The 8,125-nt window shown below is 38.6% G+C and overlaps 2 long non-coding RNA genes across 2 annotated transcripts; one reads left to right on the plus strand and one right to left on the minus strand.

Moving 5' to 3' along the window:
* The first annotated feature begins 490 nt into the window (after positions 1-490).
* On the plus strand, positions 491-3,485 carry LOC136251731 (uncharacterized). Its single transcript, XR_010699179.1, has 3 exons — positions 491-619; positions 2,843-2,895; positions 3,281-3,485. It is a non-coding gene; the product is annotated as an uncharacterized lncRNA (long non-coding RNA).
* An 874-nt stretch (positions 3,486-4,359) lies between these two features.
* Positions 4,360-6,794, minus strand: LOC136251732 (uncharacterized). Its single transcript, XR_010699180.1, has 3 exons — positions 6,692-6,794; positions 5,771-5,819; positions 4,360-4,654 (listed from the first exon to the last, which is right to left on the minus strand). It is a non-coding gene; the product is annotated as an uncharacterized lncRNA (long non-coding RNA).
* Positions 6,795-8,125: the final 1,331 nt, after the last annotated feature.

The following is an 8,125-nucleotide window of genomic DNA, read 5'->3' on the forward strand; positions in this document are numbered from 1 at the left end:
AGTCTCACGGTAAATCCGTGAGGATTGGCAGGCCTGTAACCAAATGGTTAGAACAGTGGCTTGGTATGTCCCATGATGCTGGCCGGTTCATGTTGTTGCAGTTGCCATGACTATAACTGATTATTATGGAACTGTGAGCTCCACGGCTTCTATCCATGTTAACCTCCTGGAAGTTACTAGTCTTGTCCAAGGTGGATTTTCCTGCACATACTCAAGTGCTTAGGATGCTTTCCTCAGCAGATTCAAGCCTAATAGAGTTAACATAATGCTGCATAAACGTTCATTTGATATCCAGCTTTTATTTCTCTTGTAATGCTGTGTACCCCTGGACACTAATCAAAACTACTCAACCGGCCACAATTGACGCAATATAATACTAAATAGCTTTTTTCATTGTACCAGTGATAAACATGATGTCATGCACTCATCCAGTATTTTCTATAAACACAAACTGAGTACGTATGTAATAAAATTTAATATTTTGTCTAGTAAAACACTTCTTCGTATTCTCCCTATTGTGTTGTGCGTATTGTCAATCTTTATATTGTCAATCTTACATCAATTGCGCAGATTATTAAAACAAGATACCACAGAACTTGCCAGCTTGAGCAATCCTAATGTAAGTGTATTTTGTTTCTGATTTTACAATAGACCATGTGCAATCTTGGAGGCATGGTTTTGTAGTATTGATGCAAGAATGTTATAGGGATGGGCAATTATCCAAATATCATAATATGTGACTGAATTTGACAAAACCCGGCTTCGACGCACAAAACTTCGTTAGGAGATATGGCGATTTTAAGTAATCATTGTGTAATAACTTCCCAGTGCCTACAGCTGTGCAAACAAAATTTGCACCAAGTATGCATCTATCTATTAGCTATCACTGTATACGGGTATAAAATGGAGTAAGAAGACGATTGGAATCCAGAGGCCAAGTTTGGGCTCTCCATGGCCCTCAAATCACTCCAAATTGACCGAGAACACTATTGGTGAGCTCTCTGTGAAGTCCCAGCTCACTACACACCATTATCACAAAGCCATGGCCATTCAATGGCGCCAATCTCCCACTCGTGGCTTTGACAGGGTCGGAAGAAAGCTGCCACAGAAACCAGACTTGCCAGTCCTGAAGGAAGTACAGTGTGGAATGTGATAGTGTATTAGGCCAGCAATCCATTTCTGGTAAAAACGTAAGTTTGATTTTGTGTGTGTGGAAGCCTTGTTATGTGAAATCCGGTCACATATTTAGTTGGCAATAGTTGACATTGCCTTTTCATTAACTAATGATAATTAAATTCACAATCCTAGGGGGGAGGTCTGAAGCTACTGTACAGTAGTTAACTTTGGCAGTGTAAAACATGGGTGAATCAGGGGCGGATCCAGAGTTTGGAAAGAGGGGGGGCACCTTTCTGAAAAATAGTTGAAGACCAAAAAAACTTGCTGAAAACCAGTTGAAGACCAAAAAAAAAAAAAAGGTCACGACAATAATAGCTAGTTATCCTTACCAACTATATCATGCCTGTTATGTAAAATAAAATCCTATTTATAGCTTCATAGGTAAGCTACACTGCCTCATGAACATTGTGACTGCTTTATTAGAGTAATTGACTGCTCTATTAGAGTATCTCGATCTTGTATGCAATTTCTTGAAGGGGGGGAGGGGGCATTTGCCCCAAATGCCCCATCCTGGATCCGCCACTGTGAATTTGGCAAATAGTCCTTTAATTGTCCAAGTATTTTTTCTGCCTACAGCCATTGTTAGCTATGTCACTGTGTAGAAATATGCAACAAAACACAGCCAGGGTGTAGCTAGTTTTCTGAATTACCCGGGAACAAAGTTTGGCTGTCCCCATGCAAACCATTTAACAAGCAATGCGAGCCCATCTCTGAGGACTCTAGCACATTTGCTTTAAAAGAAATTATGCCTAGCTAGTTACTACACTGCTGTTTGTACGGCTTATAGACTAAGATACTGCTGAACGAATAGTACAGAAGCTTAGATGGACTAACTTAGCCCCCAGCCCGATGTCGTATTCCGTTTTCACTCTTCTGTCTTTTCTACGTACTTGCACATACTGAGCATTTTAGCATACTTCATAACCAACAGTGAGAAATTTAGTAAACAATGATCCTCCTTAATATTCCTGCCTCCCGGCATTATAAGACGGGCACTATGGCCTACAGTGGAATTAGTTTGTCTTTCATCAGTCTACCATTAAACATCTAATAAAACAATTACTTTACACATCCAATACTGAGCAGTTTCACCAAATTACAGCACATGTTTTGACTCTCAACCACACAAATTCAGTCAAATATAGAATCGGGTATAACTATGCCCCTGAAACACAGTGATTCATCAAACGGATATTTTGCACTGGCAGAGTTCCCACTAATATAAGAATAGTGAGGAACATGCATTTATTACTTTAATTTGGTGCAGTCATTAGTGGAGCTACTTGTTATAACCTTGATAGTTTCGAATTGTCAAATATTTTTGTTCTACATAGCAGCATAGTATCTACTACAAGGTATATTAACGTAGGTAGAAATGAGTGATACATTTATCCATTCACAATGTACAACAAATAATAATGTGTTACTATTGTCTACTATATTAAACACAGTAGGATATCCATTATCCATTGCAATGAAATGTTCAGATTACTTTAGGAAGGGACTATAATATATGGTGTAATCATTAGAAGGTGTCCCATATTTATTAAAGTTTCCAACAATGGACACGTTATTTACTGTTCACAAATCACCTTCGTATTGTGTTGATTTTCTGTTAAGACCAACAACTGCTGTCACAAATGGTGAATGTTCCTCTTTATATTAGGTGCTAGTGGCAGACAGATGTTGATTCATTGGGGTCATGTGGATACTGCTGAGGTAAGTCTATTGTCAGCTATGTGTGTACTGCACCATATGGATAATCAAATCATCAATTGAGCATTGTCATTTGCTCAGTAATGATGATGTAGATTGTTGCTTTTCTGCCTTACAATGTCAATGGAAAATTAGAGTGGTTTCAGAGTGACCCAAAATGCTTCTGGGAAGTTATTAAATTTTAACTTTAAAGAATTTGTATTGGCTAACTTGCTAAGTCCTAAGATGTGCCTTTTTACCAACCACAACAGTTGTACTGTAATACAATGCATCATTGACTTAACTTCATGTCCAATGCCTTTCTTACTCCACTACTGCAATAGTGTTGATTATTTGCTGGTTTAATTATCCAATTTCTGTAAGGTGTTCAGTGGTCTTTTATTTCTAGCAATTGTCGGTGTTCTGGAGATTATGGGAGGACACCACACACAATGCAATTGGTTTATAATAGTGTGTATTCTAACTTGTTCTGTAACTAATTTATAGTTTGTCATATTGATTAATTATAAGATGTGTATATTTTTATCACTTGTTCAGACCTGTTGCATATTACAAGTGTAATCGAAGGTTAAGTGGCCATAACAACATCAGTCGATGGGAACTAGCATTTAACACTATGCACTATTCGGTAAATAACTAAACAATTGGGTTAGCGTGATCACTATGCATGGTGGTATTCATTAGAGAGTATCAACAACAGGTTTGGGGTAATACCATATGTAGCAGCCTGCCTGTTTTAGATTATTCTATGCTATAGCAGGGTAGCAAAGGAGCAGCAGTATCACAAATTATTTGCAGTGCTGGAAACATTTTATCCCACCAAAGGTCGGTCCCTCCCCATCTCTTTCTTTTGACTCATAGTATCAAACTACAGCTGGTTAGTGGGACATGGGCTGCGCTGTAGCATATCAGTTAGGAGGGATCATATAGGGCATCTGGTGTGGGGTAAATAGGCATACCACCAAATATACCAGCTTGAGCTTTATCATAGATGTTGAGGTACACATTTACCATGACCCAATCTTTGAGGGGTCATGTGATCTCATGTGACAAATTAAGGGTCAGGTTACAAGGCTACAGTGCTCCAGCCCATTCTCCCAATCTCGATGTCTTGTTGTATCATGGTCATTGCCACACACTGGTATACAGAATGTCTGTTTGTTTCAGCTCTATAGTCAACGTCATCTTCATAACATTCGATGTTGTGGTGCAATGATTCTTTCAAAATGCAATAATCAAAGGCTTGTAACACAGTAAACATAATAGTGGTGAGACAAGTTTATCAAATACATGTACATCAACCAGACATGTAAGCTTCATACTTGGAGCACAAAAACTTCTGATTGTGTAAACATCACTGCAACATTCAAATGTGCGTTGCAAACTATGATTGCAAGTCCCTAGTCTGCTCCACAAATACCTCTGTACAGTACAAGTGAAGAATAATACCAACATATAAATGGACACTTCATTTTGTTTTTCACTCCTCACATTGTATCATTACAGTACACTATACATAAACACATGTAATACACACTTAGATATGCTACAAAGGAATTATCGGTTACATGTCGAAATTGGCTAATTTACAATTAAGTCACCAATTGCTGCAGATTGATTGTCGCCTTAAGCTTCTTGGTATAAGGACATCTACAGATCATCTAAGGCTCTTCACCATAATATAGGCAGGGGGCTTATCAGTGCTGAAGCAAGCAGACTGACTAATAGGCCATCATCATCTATCACATAGACTATTCACTTCCTGGAATATAAATGCTAGCAATAAATAATAATTATTGTGATACGTAATGTGTAAATAATATGAGGTGGTATAAGCAGTGAACCTGGAAATGAAGAACTCAATTGGTACTTCACAATATTCATGTCTGTTACCTCTACAAGTCACAGCATCCCGTCTTGCATGACCACATCACTTACTCTATATATATATCATGGTGCCTCACACAATCCATGCCTACTCTGAAAGAGGGTTTAGACTGCTTAGCATAGACTATTCTGATAGGTGCTCATTTTCACACCTCCAGCTACGTACCAATATTAATAAATACTAGAAGGTTTAACTTCTTATGCACCACATGAAGCACACAAGGCTATTTGTCAAACTGCTTGTGTAACCAGCAGCTCCTACCAGCAGTCACCCTTTCACTGAAAATGTTTCCTGGAAAAAATTGTCGTACAAAATTTCTCCAGTTACACAATACTAGTGTACTTGTCATACAGATAGCCAGCTGTAACCAGTGAGCAGCCAGTCCAGACCCCTGACAATAGACGTCATGTGAGGTACTTTGATGCTGCAGAAGTGCTATGACTATGTAAGATGAGACACTGTGACTCACAGAGGCATCTAATACAATTATAGAATGCATAAACACTTGGAAATATATAAAATTTCTGGATCCCTGCAGGTCCTTGGTCCTGGGTTTATTACTTCCTGGGATAGGGAATTATATTAGTACCGACTTGTGTACAACAATCTGTATTTGTAGCTATAAATACCTTAAGGGAATGTCCGAGAAGTTAGACTATAGTATTCTAGGGATGGGGATATAAACATTTCTGTCGTACAACTATTGTCATAAGCAATTATCACAATTATCACGATTGTTGTAGACTTAACCACTGTAACAAAATATTCAACTAAATATTTAAGATGAATTTACCTATTCGATTATTATGCGATAATTGCCTATTTTAATTATCACTAGTTAATGAAAATACGATGTCAACTATTGCCAACTAAATATTATGATAATTGGATAATTGCCCATCCCTATAACATTCTTGCATCAATACTACTAAACCATGCCCCCAAGATTGCACATGGTCTATTGTAAAATCAGAAACAAAATACACTTACATTAGGATTGCTCAAGCTGGCAAGTTCTGTGGTATCTTGTTTTAATAATCTGCAAAATAAAGCAATTGATATAAGATTGACAATACGCACAACACAATAGGGAGAATACTATGCACAACACAATAGGGAGAATACGAAAAGTGTTTTACTAAACATTTGAAAATAAAATATTAAAATGTGTTGCATACGTACTCAGTTTGTGTTTATAGAAAATAATGGATGAGTGCATGACATCATGTTTATCACTGGTACAATGAAAAAAGCTATTTAGTATTTTATTGCGTCAATTGTGGCCGGTCGCGTAGTCTTGATTAGTGTCCAGGGGTACACAGCATTACAAGAGAAATAAAAGCTGGATATCAAATGAACGTTTATGCAGCATTATGTTAACTCTATTAGGCTTGAATCTGCTGAGGAAAGTATCCTAAGCACTTGAGTATGTGCTGGAAAATCCACCTTGGACAAGACTAGTAACTTCCAGGAGGTTAACATGGATAGAAGCCGTGGAGCTCACAGTTCCATAATAATCAGTTATAGTCATGGCAACTGCAACAGTATGAACCAGCCAGCATCATGGGACATACCAAACCACTGTTCTAACCATTTGGTTATGTTGCTTCACCTGTAAGAATTTATGGTGAAAGCAAGCAACAGCACAAAGCAGAGATTCAGTAGTACTCATCATAGTTAAATTTCAACCTTGTTCTCGACCTTGCCCCATGTGTACATAACCAGTGAGCTTACAGTGTAAATATGCATGACATTGTCAGGCACATTGGTAACCACCTGGTAGCAATAATGCCATACATTATGTTCAGTATATTCCAAGTTACAAGCTCGAGGTTCACTTGCTCATACTATGAATGTGTGCGTACACAAGTCACTGCAAATTTAGTTTAACACAGGGGTGAGTTACCGTACCTTCCATCAAGGCGCCTTCCGTATCCATAACATAGTCACCAGTTTATCTCCTTTATAAAGGTCACTCACTCGTCATTGCTGTTACGTAAAAAACGTGTTTGACCACAACTCTGTGCGGTGATCACGTGATCAATCAGTTTCCTGTATTACGTAACTTTGTGGTTGAGCAAGTCTGTACATAACGAGATTGCGAGGGGTCCGCAACGCAACCTGAATCTCGTACACCTTGAGCCTGAATCTTTGTGAATCTTTGAATCTTATCACGAGATTTTCCGGAGATTTTCGGGAATTTCCCGGATATTGATTACGTGATCTACGAAAAATTCGCGATCAGCTGGAGGTGTTATCTCGTGTCGTTGCACTGACTTGGCTAACGCAAGAGCTCACCTTTGTCTGTTGCTAACACTGGTACGTTGTGATAGCTGGCAATAGCTCAGGTGTTGACTGTGTTGTACAATAGTTGGTTATTCGATCAGTGCTAGCTCGATGTCTGAAGCTGCAGTGGATTTGGCTCAGGACTTGGACAGATTGTTATTGTACTGCTTTACAGTGACCAGCACTGAAGGTCTGACAGCAACATGTGCTGCAGCCTTTAGAATTCTCCTAACCTAATAAAGTGATACCTGAGCCTAAGACTTAAAATTACTGACCAAATAAAGTGTAACAGTGTTAACAGATGCGAGGGCAGCTCGGAGAGAGGTGTGGAAGGCAGACTAAATGATGACAGGTACATAGAAAACAAACCACTTCGCGTATGGCGGACAAAACTTTGCTGTTAAATCCACGTTTCATCAAGAAGTTTTGTCAAGCTAGGTTAAAAGCCTAATCCTTGAATAAAATCAACAGGCTTAATAGTGTTGAGACTAAATTGAGGACTGTATTGCATGCCATGTTGTGCTTTTTCAATAATACCTAGCTAACAGTCAAGCTAACAGTCAAGGTTGAAGTGCCAATTTCCTCATATTCATTCTTTGCAAGATACCCTGAAACAAGATTTACAGAAAATGACACCAATGCCCACAGGATTGACATCGTTGCAGATACTTTTGGTAAATCGTAATCATTGGGTAGTAGCATCGGCTAGTGGAAATGCTGATAGTGCTGATGTTATTCTATATGATCCTAAGTACTCTTTGCTCCATGAGCACACAAGATTACTGCTGTCGCAACCTGTGTTTACCAAGAACAAGTACTTTACCGTTGGAATTGCTAATGTTAACAAACAATCTGGAGACAATGATTGTGGACTGTTTGCTGCCGCTTATATTACCAATATTGCCCATGGACAAGATCCATCATCAATTGTGTACAATCAAGGCTTGATGAGAGAACACTTACTTACTTGCCTTGAGACTAAAAGAATGGCCCTATTTCCGACTATCAGGGAGAGAAGAGTGCTTCAATCAAAGATTGTGAAAACAGAAGGGTATTGTT

Source organism: Dysidea avara, chromosome 3 (genome assembly GCF_963678975.1).
Source record: "Dysidea avara chromosome 3, odDysAvar1.4, whole genome shotgun sequence".
In the NCBI taxonomy this organism is placed as follows: domain Eukaryota; kingdom Metazoa; phylum Porifera; class Demospongiae; order Dictyoceratida; family Dysideidae; genus Dysidea; species Dysidea avara.